Here is a 20,245-nt window from a genome sequence, read left to right as displayed (position 1 = left end):
GGCGATGTCTGTCTGGTAGTTACACTATTCCAGATTAGAAATGGCGATGTCTGTCTAGTAGTTACACTTTTCCAGATTAGAAATGGCGATGTCTGTCTGGTAGTTACGCTTTTCCAGATTAGAAATGGCGATGTCTGTCTGGTAGTTACACTATTCCAGATTAGAAATGGCGATGTCTGTCTGGTAGTTACACTTTTCCAGATTAGAAATGGCGATGTCTGTCTGGTAGTTACACTTTTCCAGATTAGAAATGGCGATGTCTGTCTAGTAGTTACACTTTTCCAGATTAGAAATGGCGATGTCTGTCTGGTAGTTACGCTTTTCCAGATTAGAAATGGCGATGTCTGTCTGGTAGTTACACTCTTTCAGATTAGAAATGGCGATGTCTGTCTGGTAGTTACACTTTTCCAGATTAGAAATGGCGATGTCTGTCTAGTAGTTACACTTTTCCAGATTAGAAATGGCGATGTCTGTCTAGTAGTTACACTTTTCCAGATTAGAAATGGCGATGTCTGTCTGGTAGTTACACTTTTCCAGATTAGAAATGGCGATGTCTGTCTGGTAGTTACACTTTTCCAGATTAGAAATGGCGATGTCTGTCTGGTAGTTACGCTTTTCCAGATTAGAAATGGCGATGTCTGTCTGGTAGTTACACTTTTCCAGATTAGAAATGGCGATGTCTGTCTGGTAGTTACACTCTTCCAGATTAGAAATGGCGATGTCTGTCTGGTAGTTACACTCTTCCAGATTAGAAATGGCGATGTCTGTCTAATAGTTACACCTTTTCAGATTAGAAATGGCGATGTCTGTCTAGTAGTTACACTTTTCCAGATTAGAAATGGCGATGTCTGTCTGGTAGTTACACTTTTCCAGATTAGAAATGGCGATGTCTGTCTGGTAGTTACACTCTTCCAGATTAGAAATGACGATGTCTGTCTGGTAGTTACACTTTTCCAGATTAGAAATGGCGATGTCTGTCTGGTAGTTACACTTTTCCAGATTAGAAATGGCGATGTCTGTCTGGTAGTTACACTTTTCCAGATTAGAAATGGCGATGTCTGTCTGGTAGTTACACTTTTCCAGATTAGAAATGGCGATGTCTGTCTGGTAGTTACACTTTTACAGATTAGAAATGGCGATGTCTGTCTGGTAGTTACACTTTTCCAGATTAGAAATGGCGATGTCTGTCTGGTAGTTACACTCTTCCAGATTAGAAATGGCGATGTCTGTCTGGTAGTTACGTATACACTTTTCCAGATTAGAAATGGCGATGTCTGTCTGGTAGTTACACTCTTCCAGATTAGAAATGGCGATGTCTGTCTGGTAGTTACACTCTTCCAGATTAGAAATGGCGATGTCTGTCTAATAGTTACACCTTTTCAGATTAGAAATGGCGATGTCTGTCTAGTAGTTACACTTTTCCAGATTAGAAATGGCGATGTCTGTCTGGTAGTTACACTTTTCCAGATTAGAAATGGCGATGTCTGTCTGGTAGTTACACTCTTCCAGATTAGAAATGACGATGTCTGTCTGGTAGTTACACTTTTCCAGATTAGAAATGGCGATGTCTGTCTGGTAGTTACACTTTTCCAGATTAGAAATGGCGATGTCTGTCTGGTAGTTACACTTTTCCAGATTAGAAATGGCGATGTCTGTCTGGTAGTTACACTTTTCCAGATTAGAAATGGCGATGTCTGTCTGGTAGTTACACTTTTCCAGATTAGAAATGGCGATGTCTGTCTGGTAGTTACACTCTTCCAGATTAGAAATGGCGATGTCTGTCTGGTAGTTACGTATACACTTTTCCAGATTAGAAATGGCGATGTCTGTCTGGTAGTTACGCTTTTCCAGATTAGAAATGGCGATGTCTGTCTGGTAGTTACGCTTTTCCAGATTAGAAATGGCGATGTCTGTCTGGTAGTTACGCTTTTCCAGATTAGAAATGGCGATGTCTGTCTGGTAGTTACACTTTTCCAGATTAGAAATGGCGATGTCTGTCTGGTAGTTACACTTTTCCAGATTAGAAATGGCGATGTCTGTCTGGTAGTTACACTTTTCCAGATTAGAAATGGCGATGTCTGTCTGGTAGTTACACTTTTCCAGATTAGAAATGGCGATGTCTGTCTGGTAGTTACACTTTTCCAGATTAGAAATGGCGATGTCTGTCTGGTAGTTACACTTTTCCAGATTAGAAATGGCGATGTCTGTCTAGTAGTTACACTTTTCCAGATTAGAAATGGCGATGTCTGTCTGGTAGTTACACTTTTCCAGATTAGAAATGGCGATGTCTGTCTGGTAGTTACACTTTTCCAGATTAGAAATGGCGATGTCTGTCTGGTAGTTACGCTTTTCCAGATTAGAAATGGCGATGTCTGTCTAGTAGTTACACTTTTCCAGATTAGAAATGGCGATGTCTGTCTAGTAGTTACACTTTTCCAGATTAGAAATGGCGATGTCTGTCTAGTAGTTACACTTTTCCAGATTAGAAATGGCGATGTCTGACTAGTAGTTACACTTTTCCAGATTAGATATGGCGATGTCTGTCTGGTAGTTACACTTTTCCAGATTAGATATGGCGATGTCTGTCTGGTAGTTGCACTTTTCCAGATTAGAAATGGCGATGTCTGTCTAGTAGTTACACTTTTCCAGATTAGAAATGGCGATGTCTGTCTGGTAGTTACACTTTTCCAGATTAGAAATGGCGATGTCTGTCTAGTAGTTACACTTTTCCAGATTAGAAATGGCGATGTCTGTCTGGTAGTTACGCTTTTCCAGATTAGAAATGGCGATGTCTGTCTAGTAGTTACACTTTTCCAGATTAGAAATGGCGATGTCTGTCTGGTAGTTACACTTTTCCAGATTAGAAATGGCGATGTCTGTCTGGTAGTTACACTTTTCCACATTAGAAATGGCGATGTCTGTCTGGTAGTTACGCTTTTCCAGATTAGAAATGGCGATGTCTGTCTGGTAGTTACACTTTTCCAGATTAGAAATGGCGATGTCTGTCTGGTAGTTACGCTTTTCCAGATTAGAAATGGCGATGTCTGTCTAGTAGTTACACTTTTCCAGATTAGAAATGGCGATGTCTGTCTGGTAGTTACACTTTTCCAGATTAGAAATGGCGATGTCTGTCTGGTAGTTACACTTTTCCAGATTAGAAATGGCGATGTCTGTCTGGTAGTTACGCTTTTCCAGATTAGAAATGGCGATGTCTGTCTGGTAGTTACACTATTCCAGATTAGAAATGGCGATGTCTGTCTAGTAGTTACACTTTTCCAGATTAGAAATGGCGATGTCTGTCTGGTAGTTACACTTTTCCAGATTAGAAATGGCGATGTCTGTCTAGTAGTTACACTTTTCCAGATTAGAAATGGCGATGTCTGTCTGGTAGTTACGCTTTTCCAGATTAGAAATGGCGATGTCTGTCTGGTAGCTACACTCTTCCAGATTAGAAATGGCGATGTCTGTCTGGTAGTTACACTTTTCCAGATTAGAAATGGCGATGTCTGTCTAGTAGTTACACTTTTCCAGATTAGAAATGGCGATGTCTGTCTAGTAGTTACACTTTTCCAGATTAGAAATGGCGATGTCTGTCTGGTAGTTACACTTTTCCAGATTAGAAATGGCGATGTCTGTCTGGTAGTTACACTTTTCCAGATTAGAAATGGCGATGTATGTCTGGTAGTTACGCTTTTCCAGATTAGAAATGGCGATGTCTGTCTGGTAGTTACACTTTTCCAGATTAGAAATGGCGATGTCTGTCTGGTAGTTACACTCTTCCAGATTAGAAATGGCGATGTCTGTCTGGTAGTTACACTCTTCCAGATTAGAAATGGCGATGTCTGTCTAATAGTTACACCTTTTCAGATTAGAAATGGCGATGTCTGTCTAGTAGTTACACTTTTCCAGATTAGAAATGGCGATGTCTGTCTGGTAGTTACACTTTTCCAGATTAGAAATGGCGATGTCTGTCTGGTAGTTACACTCTTCCAGATTAGAAATGACGATGTCTGTCTGGTAGTTACACTTTTCCAGATTAGAAATGGCGATGTCTGTCTGGTAGTTACACTTTTCCAGATTAGAAATGGCGATGTCTGTCTGGTAGTTACACTTTTCCAGATTAGAAATGGCGATGTCTGTCTGGTAGTTACACTATTCCAGATTAGAAATGGCGATGTCTGTCTAGTAGTTACACTTTTCCAGATTAGAAATGGCGATGTCTGTCTGGTAGTTACACTTTTCCAGATTAGAAATGGCGATGTCTGTCTAGTAGTTACACTTTTCCAGTTTAGAAATGGCGATGTCTGTCTGGTAGTTACGCTTTTCCAGATTAGAAATGGCGATGTCTGTCAGGTAGTTACACTCTTCCAGATTAGAAATGGCGATGTCTGTCTGGTAGTTACACTTTTCCAGATTAGAAATGGCGATGTCTGTCTAGTAGTTACACTTTTCCAGATTAGAAATGGCGATGTCTGTCTAGTAGTTACACTTTTCCAGATAGAAATGGCGATGTCTGTCTGGTAGTTACACTTTTCCAGATTAGAAATGGCGATGTCTGTCTGGTAGTTACACTTTTCCAGATTAGAAATGGCGATGTCTGTCTGGTAGTTACGCTTTTCCAGATTAGAAATGGCGATGTCTGTCTGGTAGTTACACTTTTCCAGATTAGAAATGGCGATGTCTGTCTGGTTGTTACACTCTTCCAGATTAGAAATGGCGATGTCTGTCTGGTAGTTACACTCTTCCAGATTAGAAATGGCGATGTCTGTCTAATAGTTACACCTTTTCAGATTAGAAATGGCGATGTCTGTCTAGTAGTTACACTTTTCCAGATTAGAAATGGCGATGTCTGTCTGGTAGTTACACTTTTCCAGATTAGAAATGGCGATGTCTGTCTGGTAGTTACACTCTTCCAGATTAGAAATGACGATGTCTGTCTGGTAGTTACACTTTTCCAGATTAGAAATGGCGATGTCTGTCTGGTAGTTACACTTTTCCAGATTAGAAATGGCGATGTCTGTCTGGTAGTTACACTTTTCCAGATTAGAAATGGCGATGTCTGTCTGGTAGTTACACTTTTCCAGATTAGAAATGGCGATGTCTGTCTAGTAGTTACACTTTTACAGATTAGAAATGGCGATGTCTGTCTGGTAGTTACACTTTTCCAGATTAGAAATGGCGATGTCTGTCTGGTAGTTACACTCTTCCAGATTAGAAATGGCGATGTCTGTCTGGTAGTTACGTATACACTTTTCCAGATTAGAAATGGCGATGTCTGTCTGGTAGTTACGCTTTTCCAGATTAGAAATGGCGATGTCTGTCTGGTAGTTACACTTTTCCAGATTAGAAATGGCGATATCTGTCTGGTAGTTACACTTTTCCAGATTAGAAATGGCGATGTCTGTCTGGTAGTTACACTTTTCCAGATTAGAAATGGCGATGTCTGTCTGGTAGTTACACTTTTCCAGATTAGAAATGGCGATGTCTGTCTGGTAGTTACACTTTTCCAGATTAGAAATGGCGATGTCTGTCTGGTAGTTACACTTTTCCAGATTAGAAATGGCGATGTCTGTCTAGTAGTTACACTTTTCCAGATTAGAAATGGCGATGTCTGTCTGGGGGTTACACTTTTCCAGATTAGAAATGGCGATGTCTATCTAGTAGTTACACTTTTCCAGATTAGAAATGGCGATGTCTGTCTGGTAGTTACACTTTTCCAGATTAGAAATGGCGATGTCTGTCTGGTAGTTACGCTTTTCCAGATTAGAAATGGCGATGTCTGTCTAGTAGTTACACTTTTCCAGATTAGAAATGGCGATGTCTGTCTAGTAGTTACACTTTTCCAGATTAGAAATGGCGATGTCTGTCTAGTAGTTACACTTTTCCAGATTAGAAATGGCGATGTCTGTCTGGTAGTTACACTTTTCCAGATTAGATATGGCGATGTCTGTCTGGTAGTTACACTTTTCCAGATTAGATATGGCGATGTCTGTCTGGTAGTTGCACTTTTCCAGATTAGAAATGGCGATGTCTGTCTAGTAGTTACACTTTTCCAGATTAGAAATGGCGATGTCTGTCTGGTAGTTACACTTTTCCAGATTAGAAATGGCGATGTCTGTCTAGTAGTTACACTTTTCCAGATTAGAAATGGCGATGTCTGTCTGGTAGTTACGCTTTTCCAGATTAGAAATGGCGATGTCTGTCTAGTAGTTACACTTTTCCAGATTAGAAATGGCGATGTCTGTCTGGTAGTTACACTTTTCCAGATTAGAAATGGCGATGTCTGTCTGATAGTTACACTTTTCCAGATTAGAAATGGCGATGTCTGTCTGATAGTTACGCTTTTCCAGATTAGAAATGGCGATGTCTGTCTGGTAGTTACACTTTTCCAGATTAGAAATGGCGATGTCTGTCTGGTAGTTACACTTTTCCAGATTAGAAATGGCGATGTCTGTCTAGTAGTTACACTTTTCCAGATTAGAAATGGCGATGTCTGTCTGGTAGTTACAACTTTTCAGATTAGAAATGGCGATGTCTGTCTGGTAGTTACACTTTTCCAGATTAGAAATGGCGATGTCTGTCTAGTAGTTACACTTTTACAGATTAGAAATGGCGATGTTTGTCTGGTAGTTACACTTTTCCAGATTAGAAATGGCGATGTCTGTCTGGTAGTTACGCTTTTCCAGATTAGAAATGGCGATGTCTGTCTAGTAGTTACACTTTTCCAGATTAGAAATGGCGATGTCTGTCTGATAGTTACACTTTTCCAGATTAGAAATGGCGATGTCTGTCTGGTAGTTACACTTTTCCAGATTAGAAATGGCGATGTCTGTCTGGTAGTTACGCTTTTCCAGATTAGAAATGGCGATGTCTGTCTAGTAGTTACATTTTTCCAGATTAGAAATGGCGATGTCTGTCTGGTAGTTACACTTTTACAGATTAGAAATGGCGATGTCTGTCTGGTAGTTACACTTTTCCAGATTAGAAATGGCGATGTCTGTCTGGTAGTTACACTTTTCCAGATTAGAAATGGCGATGTCTGTCTGGTAGTTACACTTTTCCAGATTAGAAATGGCGATGTCTGTCTGGTAGTTACACTTTTCCAGATTAGAAATGGCGATGTCTGTCTGGTAGTTACACTTTTCCAGATTAGAAATGGCTTTGTCTGTCTGGTAGTTACACTTTTCCAGATTAGAAATGGCGATGTCTGTCTAGTAGTTACACTTTTACAGATTAGAAATGGCGATGTCTGTCTGGTAGTTACACTTTTCCAGATTAGAAATGGCGATGTCTGTCTGGTAGTTACACTCTTCCAGATTAGAAATGGCGATGTCTGTCTGGTAGTTACGTATACACTTTTCCAGATTAGAAATGGCGATGTCTGTCTGGTAGTTACGCTTTTCCAGATTAGAAATGGCGATGTCTGTCTGGTAGTTACGCTTTTCCAGATTAGAAATGGCGATGTCTGTCTGGTAGTTACACTTTTCCAGATTAGAAATGGCGATGTCTGTCTGGTAGTTACACTTTTCCAGATTAGAAATGGCGATGTCTGTCTGGTAGTTACACTTTTCCAGATTAGAAATGGCGATGTCTGTCTGGTAGTTACACTTTTCCAGATTAGAAATGGCGATGTCTGTCTGGTAGTTACACTTTTCCAGATTAGAAATGGCGATGTCTGTCTAGTAGTTACACTTTTCCAGATTAGAAATGGCGATGTCTGTCTGGGGGTTACACTTTTCCAGATTAGAAATGGCGATGTCTGTCTAGTAGTTACACTTTTCCAGATTAGAAATGGCGATGTCTGTCTGGTAGTTACACTTTTCCAGATTAGAAATGGCGATGTCTGTCTGGTAGTTACACTTTTCCAGATTAGAAATGGCGATGTCTGTCTGGTAGTTACGCTTTTCCAGATTAGAAATGGCGATGTCTGTCTAGTAGTTACACTTTTCCAGATTAGAAATGGCGATGTCTGTCTAGTAGTTACACTTTTCCAGATTAGAAATGGCGATGTCTGTCTAGTAGTTACACTTTTCCAGATTAGATATGGCGATGTCTGTCTGGTAGTTACACTTTTCCAGATTAGATATGGCGATGTCTGTCTGGTAGTTGCACTTTTCCAGATTAGAAATGGCGATGTCTGTCTAGTAGTTACACTTTTCCAGATTAGAAATGGCGATGTCTGTCTGGTAGTTACACTTTTCCAGATTAGAAATGGCGATGTCTGTCTAGTAGTTACACTTTTCCAGATTAGAAATGGCGATGTCTGTCTGGTAGTTACGCTTTTCCAGATTAGAAATGGCGATGTCTGTCTAGTAGTTACACTTTTCCAGATTAGAAATGGCGATGTCTGTCTGGTAGTTACACTTTTCCAGATTAGAAATGGCGATGTCTGTCTGATAGTTACACTTTTCCAGATTAGAAATGGCGATGTCTGTCTGATAGTTACGCTTTTCCAGATTAGAAATGGCGATGTCTGTCTGGTAGTTACACTTTTCCAGATTAGAAATGGCGATGTCTGTCTGGTAGTTACGCTTTTCCAGATTAGAAATGGCGATGTCTGTCTAGTAGTTACACTTTTCCAGATTAGAAATGGCGATGTCTGTCTGGTAGTTACACCTTTTCAGATTAGAAATGGCGATGTCTGTCTGGTAGTTACACTTTTCCAGATTAGAAATGGCGATGTCTGTCTAGTAGTTACACTTTTACAGATTAGAAATGGCGATGTCTGTCTGGTAGTTACACTTTTCCAGATTAGAAATGGCGATGTCTGTCTGGTAGTTACGCTTTTCCAGATTAGAAATGGCGATGTCTGTCTAGTAGTTACACTTTTCCAGATTAGAAATGGCGATGTCTGTCTGGTAGTTACACTTTTCCAGATTAGAAATGGCGATGTCTGTCTGATAGTTACACTTTTCCAGATTAGAAATGGCGATGTCTGTCTGGTAGTTACACTTTTCCAGATTAGAAATGGCGATGTCTGTCTGGTAGTTACGCTTTTCCAGATTAGAAATGGCGATGTCTGTCTAGTAGTTACACTTTTCCAGATTAGAAATGGCGATGTCTGTCTGGTAGTTACACTTTTCCAGATTAGAAATGGCGATGTCTGTCTAGTAGTTACACTTTTACAGATTAGAAATGGCGATGTCTGTCTGGTAGTTACACTTTTCCAGATTAGAAATGGCGATGTCTGTCTGGTAGTTACGCTTTTCCAGATTAGAAATGGCGATGTCTGTCTGGTAGTTACACTTTTCCAGATTAGAAATGGCGATGTCTGTCTGGTAGTTACACTCTTCCAGTTTAGAAATGGCGATGTCTGTCTGGTAGTTACACTCTTCCAGATTAGAAATGGCGATGTCTGTCTGGTAGTTACACTCTTCCAGATTAGAAATGGCGATGTCTGTCTGGTAGTTACACTCTTCCAGATTTGAAATGGTGATGTCTGTCTGGTAGTTACACTCTTCCAGATTAGAAATGATGATATATGTCTGGTAGTACTAGTTACACTTTTCCAGATTAGAAATGGAAAATGAGGCTGGTGACCCCAGCTTTTTAAAGTCGATATCCTTGGACTACAATTCATTGTAAAATAAAAAAAAATCTGGATATTTTCATTTATTAAGCGTCCACCTTGATTGATTGAGCTTTCAGGTAGGTTATTCCAACTTATTGGATGGAACACTTTCGCCTCAGTGTTTTATTAGCTCTAATTTTAGGAAGCTTGTACATGTACGTGTGGCACGTGACCCTGTTGCACAGGAGGAAATAATGGATTGGAGAATTTGATATAAATAATTGTTAATAAGCTTGTACACATGTATCATGTCATCTCTCAAGTGACGGTGACCAAGACTATTAACAGAGACCACGATTTAAAAAAAAAAACACATATAAAATTTCTGCTGGGCCAGTCTACGGTTTACTGTACTCTGGAATTAGTTAACTAAATCCTTATATAAATGCATGAGTGTTGATTGGTCTAAAAATCTGAGAGTTCTCTGATAACACTCAAAATGCGGTTAGGTATGTGTATATTGAAATTAAGATTACTGTCGATTATTACACTAAGATATTGTGACCAAAAAATTGAATAGGACAAGTCAGGGTAATCCAATTATAAGCACTTTGCTCGAGTGAAAGCAAATTTCCCAAATTTCAGACCATTTCTGAGCAATAAAGTTGGTATTACTATAAACAGCAAGTGTAAATTAACTCCTGATGACCATATTTATTATATTCAATATTCGTGACGTTTACAGCGCCACTTTTAATCAAAGTTATTAGGAAACCTAAATGTTCGCATTTTTATTTGTTCATAGACGTATCGGTCGGTCGTGGGTATTTTTCAAGACAGACTTTTTCGGCCGTTTAGTTAGTACGATATAAAATATATTATCACACGCACGATTGAAGAGAAAATACGGCTGTTATACTATGGTCGTTGTACGTCATTGAATATCGTGAGTTACCCTTCGGTTTTGTGAGGACGGAACCGAGCTGTAGTCAGTGGCGCGGGGGGGGGGGGCGTCTCCCCTCGGGGGAAGTGTGGGGGGCTCCAAAATCAAGCAAAATTTGCCCTTAAAAATGCAGAAAATAGCGTTTCAGAGGGACTGGATTTCAAAATGTTTAAGGAGGAGCATGCCCTTCAATCAAAATATGTCATAAAGTTGTGGATTTAGTGTGAACATGATAACCAAACACAATGGCATATTGGTACAACCCAACGAGTACAAATTGTGACATTAACTGGGTAATTTCTTTGGCTATTGGAAAGTATCGATGCACCCAGATCAAAACTCGTACTCGTGATTTTCATTAGAAGAGCGCAGTAGATTGTGGAAAAATGATTATCAACACAAATATCTCACATGCCCGGTGCGACGACCACAATCCTTTGTTTAGTGATTCGAACATATACACCCTTCCGAGCACAAATAACTGCAACAAAGAAGAACAAGTGGCCGAGAACGAGGCGGCAAGTCCACTTTAAATCAGTGTCCAACTACAAATGCGGACACTGACAAACCGGCATTTAATCAGGATTCCAAAACAAGTGTTTACAACTACATGTATTTATTTTACCTTGAGAGATACACAAATATAATTTCTTGTTAAAGTGTTTACAAGTAAATTATTGGTGACTTCTTAATCTATATTACTCCATGACGTCATTCATGCAGATATTGGTACTCCCTAACCGGTAAATGAAATACAACTTTAAGCTTATATGCCAGTGCGTTAACACTATATCTCCTGCAAAGTAATATAACTTAGTTTAGTAATATGCAAATAACATAAACACATCCCCTAATACATACTGACAGGAATGGGCAGACTGTTATTTAATCAGTTAATTGGGCGGGGTAGAAAATAAAGTTCAGGAAAATTAATTTGCTTAGTATTCACTTTATTACGAGAACGGAAAGAACAAATTACTAATCAAAAGAGGAATGTGCACACAAAAAAACTGACTCGCAGAAGTTGGAATAAAATAATCAAGTTCTCACCAGTGGCATATAAATGCATAATCGCGTTTAAACCTGTGGCGCATAAATGCATAATTTTGTTTGCACCAGTGGTGTATAAATGCATAATCTTGTTTGCACCAGTGGTGTATAAATGCATAATCGTGTTTGCACCAGTGCCGTATAAATGCATAATCGTGTTCGCAGCAGTGGTGTATAAATGCATAATCGTATTTGCACCAGTGGTGTATAAATGCATAATCTTGTTTACACCAGTGGTGTATAAATGCATAATCGTATTTACACCAGTGGTGTATAAATGCATAATCGTGTTTGCACCAGTGGTGTATAAATGCATAATCTTGTTTACACCAGTGGTGTATAAATGCATAATCGTGTTTGCACCAGTGCCGTATAAATGCATAATCGTGTTCGCAGCAGTGGTGTATAAATGCATAATCGTATTTGCACCAGTGGTGTATAAATGCATAATCTTGTTTACACCAGTGGTGTATAAATGCATAATCGTATTTGCACCAGTGGTGTATAAATGCATAATCTTGTTTACACCAGTGGTGTATAAATGCATAATCGTGTTTGCACCAGTGCCGTATAAATGCATAATCGTGTTCGCAGCAGTGGTGTATAAATGCATAATCGTATTTGCACCAGTGGTGTATAAATGCATAATCTTGTTTACACCAGTGGTGTATAAATGCATAATCGTATTTACACCAGTGGTGTATAAATGCATAATCGTGTTTGCACCAGTGGTGTATAAATGCATAATCGTGTTTGCACCAGTGGTGTATAAATGCATAATCGTATTTGCACCAGTGGTGTATAAATGCATAATCGTGTTTGCACCAGTGGTGTATAAATGCATAATCGTGTTTGCACCAGTGGTGTATAAATGCATAATCGTGTTTGCACCAGTGGTGTATAAATGCATAATCGTATTTGCACCAGTGGTGTATAAATGCATAATCGTATTTGCACCAGTGGTGTATAAATGCATAATCGTGTTTGCATCAGTGGCGTATAAATGCATAATTGTGTTTGCACCAGTGGCGTATAAATGCATGATCGTGTTTGCACCAGTGGCGTATAAATGAACAATCGTGTTTGCACCACTGGTGTATAAATGCATAATCGTGTTTGCACCAGTGGCGTATAAATGCATGATCGTGTTTGCACCAGTGGCGTATAAATGAACAATCGTGTTTGCACCACTGGTGTATAAATGCATAATCGTGTTTGCACCAGTGGCGTATAAATGCATGATCGTGTTTGCACCAGTGGCGTATAAATGCATGATCGTGTTTGCACCAGTGGTGTATAAATGCATAATCGTGTTTGCATCAGTGGCGTATAAATGCATGATCGTGTTTGCACCAGTGGTGTATAAATGTACAATCGTGTTTGCACCAGTGGCGTATAAATGAACAATCGTGTTTGCACCACTGGTGTATAAATGCATAATCGTGTTTGCACCAGTGGCGTATAAATGCATAATCGTGTTTGCACCAGTGGCGTATAAATGCATAATCGTGTTCGCACCAGTGCCGTATAAATGCATAATCGTGTTTGCACCAGTGGCGTATAAATGCATAATCGTGTTTACACCAGTGGCATATAAATGCATAATCGTGTTTACACCAGTGGTGTATAAATGCATAATCGTGTTGCCCAGTGACGTATCAATGCATAATCGTGTTTACACCAGTGGAGTGTAAATGCATAATCGTGTTTGTACCAGTGGCGTATAAATGCATAATCGTGTTTGCACCACTGGTGTATAAATGCATATTCGTGTTTGCACCAGTGGTGTATAAATGCATAATCGTGTTTGCACCAGTGGTGTATAAATGCATAATCGTGTTTGCACCAGTGGCGTATAAATGCATAATCGTGTTTGCACCACTGGTGTATAAATGCATAATCTTGTTTACACCAGTGGTGTATAAATGCATAATCGTGTTTGCACCAGTGGTGTATAAATGCATAATCGTGTTTGCACCAGTGGTGTATAAATGCATAATCGTATTTGCACCAGTGGTGTATAAATGCATAATCGTATTTGCACCAGTGGTGTATAAATGCATAATCGTGTTTGCATCAGTGGCGTATAAATGCATAATTGTGTTTGCACCAGTGGCGTATAAATGCATGATCGTGTTTGCACCAGTGGCGTATAAATGAACAATCGTGTTTGCACCACTGGTGTATAAATGCATAATCGTGTTTGCACCAGTGGCGTATAAATGCATGATCGTGTTTGCACCAGTGGCGTATAAATGAACAATCGTGTTTGCACCACTGGTGTATAAATGCATAATCGTGTTTGCACCAGTGGCGTATAAATGCATGATCGTGTTTGCACCAGTGGCGTATAAATGCATGATCGTGTTTGCACCAGTGGTGTATAAATGCATAATCGTGTTTGCATCAGTGGCGTATAAATGCATGATCGTGTTTGCACCAGTGGTGTATAAATGTACAATCGTGTTTGCACCAGTGGCGTATAAATGAACAATCGTGTTTGCACCACTGGTGTATAAATGCATAATCGTGTTTGCACCAGTGGCGTATAAATGCATAATCGTGTTTGCACCAGTGGCGTATAAATGCATAATCGTGTTCGCACCAGTGCCGTATAAATGCATAATCGTGTTTGCACCAGTGGTGTATAAATGCATAATCGTGTTTGCACCAGTGGCGTATAAATGCATAATCGTGTTTGCACCAGTGCCGTATAAATGCATAATCGTGTTTGTAACAGTGGTGTATAAATGCATAATCGTGTTCGCACCAGTGGTGTATAAATGCATAATCGTGTTTGCACCAGTGGCGTATAAATGCATAATCGTGTTTACACCAGTGGCGTGTAAATGCATAATCGTGTTTACACCAGTGGCGTGTAAATGCATAATCGTGTTTGCACCAGTGGCGTATAAATGCATAATCGTGTTTACACCAGTGGTGTATAAATGCATAATCGTGTTTACACCAGTGGCGTGTAAATGCATAATCATGTTGCCCAGTGACGTATAAATGCATAATCGTGTTTACACCAGTGGCGTATAAATGCATAATCGTGTTTACACCAGTGGTGTATAAATGCATAATCGTGTTTACACCAGTGGTGTATAAATGCATAATCGTGTTGCCCAGTGACGTATCAATGCATAATCGTGTTTACACCAGTGGAGTGTAAATGCATAATCGTGTTTGTACCAGTGGCGTATAAATGCATAATCGTGTTTGCACCACTGGTGTATAAATGCATATTCGTGTTTGCACCAGTGGTGTATAAATGCATAATCGTGTTTGCACCAGTGGTGTATAAATGCATAATCGTGTTTGCACCAGTGGTGTATAAATGCATAATCGTGTTTGCACCAGTGGTGTATAAATGCATAATCGTGTTTGCACCAGTGGTGTATAAATGCATAATCGTGTTTGCACCAGTGGTGTATAAATGCATAATCGTGTTTGCACCAGTGGTGTATAAATGCATAATCGTGTTTGCACCAGTGGTGTATAAATGCATAATCGTGTTTGCACCAGTGGTGTATAAATGCATAATCGTGTTTGCACCAGTGGTGTATAAATGCATAATCGTGTTTGCACCAGTGGCGTATAAATGCATAATCGTGTTTGCACCACTGGTGTATAAATGCATAATCTTGTTTACACCTGTGGTGTATAAATGCATAATCTTGTTTGCATCAGTGGTGTATAAATGCATAATCTTGTTTGCATCAGTGGTGTATAAATGCATAATCTTGTTTGCACCAGTGGTGTATAAATGCATAATCGTGTTTGCACCAGTGGTGTATAAATGCATAATCGTGTTTGCATCAGTGGTGTATAAATGCATAATCTTGTTTGCATCAGTGGTGTATAAATGCATAATCTTGTTTACACCAGTGGTGTATAAATGCATAATCTTGTTTGCATCAGTGGTGTATAAATGCATAATATTGTTTGCATCAGTGGTGTATAAATGCATAATCGTGTTTACACCAGTGGTGTATAAATGCATAATCGTGTTTGCACCAGTGGTGTATAAATGCATAATTGTGTTTACACCAGTGGTGTATAAATGCATAATCGTGTTTACACCAGTGGTGTATAAATGCATAATCGTGTTTACACCAGTGGCGTATAAATGCATAATCTTGTTTACACCAGTGGTGTATAAATGCATAATGTTGTTTACACCAGTGGTGTATAAATGCATAATCTTGTTTGCACCACTGGTGTATAAATGCATAATCTTGTTTACACCAGTGGTGTATAAATGCATAATCTTGTTTACACCAGTGGCGTATAAATGCATAATCGTGTTTGCACCAGTGGTGTATAAATGCATAATCTTGTTTGCACCAGTGGCGTATAAATGCATAATCGTGTTCGCACCAGTGACGTATAAATGCATAATCGTGTTTGCACCAGTGGCGTATAAATGCATAATCGTGTTTGCACCAGTGGCGTATTAATGCATAATTGTGTTCGCACCAGTGGCGTGTAAATGCATGATCGTGTTTACACCAGTGGCGTATAAATGCATAATCGTGTTTACACCAGTGGTGTATAAATGCATAATCGTGTTTACACCAATGGCGTATAAATGCATAATCGTGTTTACACCAGTGGCGTATAAATGCATAATCGTGTTCGCACCAGTGGCGTATAAATGCATAATCGTGTTTGCACCAGTGGCGTATAAATGCATAATTGTGTTCGCACCAGTGGCGTATAAATGCATGATCGTGTTTGCACCAGTGGCGTATAAATGCATAATCGTGTTCACACCAATGGCGTATAAATGCATAATCGTGTTTACACCAGTGGCGTATAAATGCATAATCGTGTTTACACCAGTGGCGTGTAAATGCATAATCGTGTTTACACCAGTGGCGTGTAAATGCATAATCGTGTTTGCACCAGTGGCGTATAAATGCATAATCGTGTTTACACCAGTGGCGTATAAATGCATAATCGTGTTTACACCAGTGGTGTATAAATGCATAATCATGTTGCCCAGTGACGTATAAATGCATAATCGTGTTTATACCAGTGGCGTATAAATGCATAATCGTGTTTACACCAGTGGCGTATAAATGCATAATCGTGTTTACACCAGTGGTGTATAATCTTGTTTGCATCAGTGGTGTATAAATGCATAATCTTGTTTGCACCAGTGGTGTATAAATGCATAATCGTGTTTGCACCAGTGGTGTATAAATGCATAATCGTGTTTGCATCAGTGGTGTATAAATGCATAATCTTGTTTGCATCAGTGGTGTATAAATGCATAATCTTGTTTACACCAGTGGTGTATAAATGCATAATCTTGTTTGCATCAGTGGTGTATAAATGCATAATATTGTTTGCATCAGTGGTGTATAAATGCATAATCGTGTTTACACCAGTGGTGTATAAATGCATAATCGTGTTTGCACCAGTGGTGTATAAATGCATAATTGTGTTTACACCAGTGGTGTATAAATGCATAATCGTGTTTACACCAGTGGTGTATAAATGCATAATCGTGTTTACACCAGTGGCGTATAAATGCATAATCTTGTTTACACCAGTGGTGTATAAATGCATAATGTTGTTTACACCAGTGGTGTATAAATGCATAATCTTGTTTGCACCACTGGTGTATAAATGCATAATCTTGTTTACACCAGTGGTGTATAAATGCATAATCTTGTTTACACCAGTGGCGTATAAATGCATAATCGTGTTTGCACCAGTGGTGTATAAATGCATAATCTTGTTTGCACCAGTGGCGTATAAATGCATAATCGTGTTCGCACCAGTGACGTATAAATGCATAATCGTGTTTGCACCAGTGGCGTATAAATGCATAATCGTGTTTGCACCAGTGGCGTATTAATGCATAATTGTGTTCGCACCAGTGGCGTGTAAATGCATGATCGTGTTTACACCAGTGGCGTATAAATGCATAATCGTGTTTACACCAGTGGTGTATAAATGCATAATCGTGTTTACACCAATGGCGTATAAATGCATAATCGTGTTTACACCAGTGGCGTATAAATGCATAATCGTGTTCGCACCAGTGGCGTATAAATGCATAATCGTGTTTGCACCAGTGGCGTATAAATGCATAATTGTGTTCGCACCAGTGGCGTATAAATGCATGATCGTGTTTGCACCAGTGGCGTATAAATGCATAATCGTGTTCACACCAATGGCGTATAAATGCATAATCGTGTTTACACCAGTGGCGTATAAATGCATAATCGTGTTTACACCAGTGGCGTGTAAATGCATAATCGTGTTTACACCAGTGGCGTGTAAATGCATAATCGTGTTTGCACCAGTGGCGTATAAATGCATAATCGTGTTTACACCAGTGGCGTATAAATGCATAATCGTGTTTACACCAGTGGTGTATAAATGCATAATCATGTTGCCCAGTGACGTATAAATGCATAATCGTGTTTATACCAGTGGCGTATAAATGCATAATCGTGTTTACACCAGTGGCGTATAAATGCATAATCGTGTTTACACCAGTGGTGTATAAATGCATAATCGTGTTGCCCAGTGACGTATCAATGCATAATCGTGTTTACACCAGTGGAGTGTAAATGCATAATCGTGTTTGTACCAGTGGCGTATAAATGCATAATCGTGTTTGCACCACTGGTGTATAAATGCATATTCGTGTTTGCACCAGTGGTGTATAAATGCATAATCGTGTTTGCACCAGTGGTGTATAAATGCATATTCGTGTTTGCACCAGTGGTGTATAAATGCATATTCGTGTTTGCACCAGTGGTGTATAAATGCATAATCGTGTTTGCACCAGTGGTGTATAAATGCATAATCTTGTTTACACCAGTGGCGTATAAATGCATAATCGTGTTTGCACCACTGGTGTATAAATGCATAATCTTGTTTACACCAGTGGTGTATAAATGCATAATCGTGTTTGCACCAGTGGTGTATAAATGCATAATCGTGTTTGCACCAGTGGTGTATAAATGCATAATCGTGTTTGCACCAGTGGCGTATAAATGCATAATCGTGTTTGCACCAGTGGTGTATAAATGCATAATCTTGTTTACACCAGTGGTGTATAAATGCATAATCGTGTTTGCACCAGTGGTGTATAAATGCATAATCGTGTTTGCACCAGTGGCGTATAAATGCATAATCGTGTTTGCACCAGTGGTGTATAAATGCATAATGTTGTTTACACCAGTGGTGTATAAATGCATAATCTTGTTTGCACCACTGGTGTATAAATGCATAATCTTGTTTACACCAGTGGTGTATAAATGCATAATCTTGTTTACACCAGTGGCGTATAAATGCATAATCGTGTTTGCACCAGTGGTGTATAAATGCATAATCTTGTTTGCACCAGTGGCGTATAAATGCATAATCGTGTTCGCACCAGTGACGTATAAATGCATAATCGTGTTTGCACCAGTGGCGTATAAATGCATAATCGTGTTTGCACCAGTGGCGTATTAATGCATAATTGTGTTCGCACCAGTGGCGTGTAAATGCATGATCGTGTTTACACCAGTGGCGTATAAATGCATAATCGTGTTTACACCAGTGGTGTATAAATGCATAATCGTGTTTACACCAATGGCGTATAAATGCATAATCGTGTTTACACCAGTGGCGTATAAATGCATAATCGTGTTCGCACCAGTGGCGTATAAATGCATAATCGTGTTTGCACCAGTGGCGTATAAATGCATAATTGTGTTCGCACCAGTGGCGTATAAATGCATGATCGTGTTTGCACCAGTGGCGTATAAATGCATAATCGTGTTCACACCAATGGCGTATAAATGCATAATCGTGTTTACACCAGTGGCGTATAAATGCATAATCGTGTTTACACCAGTGGCGTGTAAATGCATAATCGTGTTTACACCAGTGGCGTGTAAATGCATAATCGTGTTTGCACCAGTGGCGTATAAATGCATAATCGTGTTTACACCAGTGGCGTATAAATGCATAATCGTGTTTACACCAGTGGTGTATAAATGCATAATCATGTTGCCCAGTGACGTATAAATGCATAATCGTGTTTATACCAGTGGCGTATAAATGCATAATCGTGTTTACACCAGTGGCGTATAAATGCATAATCGTGTTTACACCAGTGGTGTATAATCTTGTTTGCATCAGTGGTGTATAAATGCATAATCTTGTTTGCACCAGTGGTGTATAAATGCATAATCGTGTTTGCACCAGTGGTGTATAAATGCATAATCGTGTTTGCATCAGTGGTGTATAAATGCATAATCTTGTTTGCATCAGTGGTGTATAAATGCATAATCTTGTTTACACCAGTGGTGTATAAATGCATAATCTTGTTTGCATCAGTGGTGTATAAATGCATAATATTGTTTGCATCAGTGGTGTATAAATGCATAATCGTGTTTACACCAGTGGTGTATAAATGCATAATCGTGTTTGCACCAGTGGTGTATAAATGCATAATTGTGTTTACACCAGTGGTGTATAAATGCATAATCGTGTTTACACCAGTGGTGTATAAATGCATAATCGTGTTTACACCAGTGGCGTATAAATGCATAATCTTGTTTACACCAGTGGTGTATAAATGCATAATGTTGTTTACACCAGTGGTGTATAAATGCATAATCTTGTTTGCACCACTGGTGTATAAATGCATAATCTTGTTTACACCAGTGGTGTATAAATGCATAATCTTGTTTACACCAGTGGCGTATAAATGCATAATCGTG

The sequence above is a fragment of the Saccoglossus kowalevskii genome, chromosome 6 (genome assembly GCF_978046115.1).
Source record: "Saccoglossus kowalevskii chromosome 6, keSacKowa6.1, whole genome shotgun sequence".
Taxonomy (NCBI): Eukaryota; Metazoa; Hemichordata; class Enteropneusta; family Harrimaniidae; genus Saccoglossus; species Saccoglossus kowalevskii.
The sequence above is the reverse complement of the archived record's forward strand: the minus strand, read 5'-3'. Positions refer to the sequence as shown.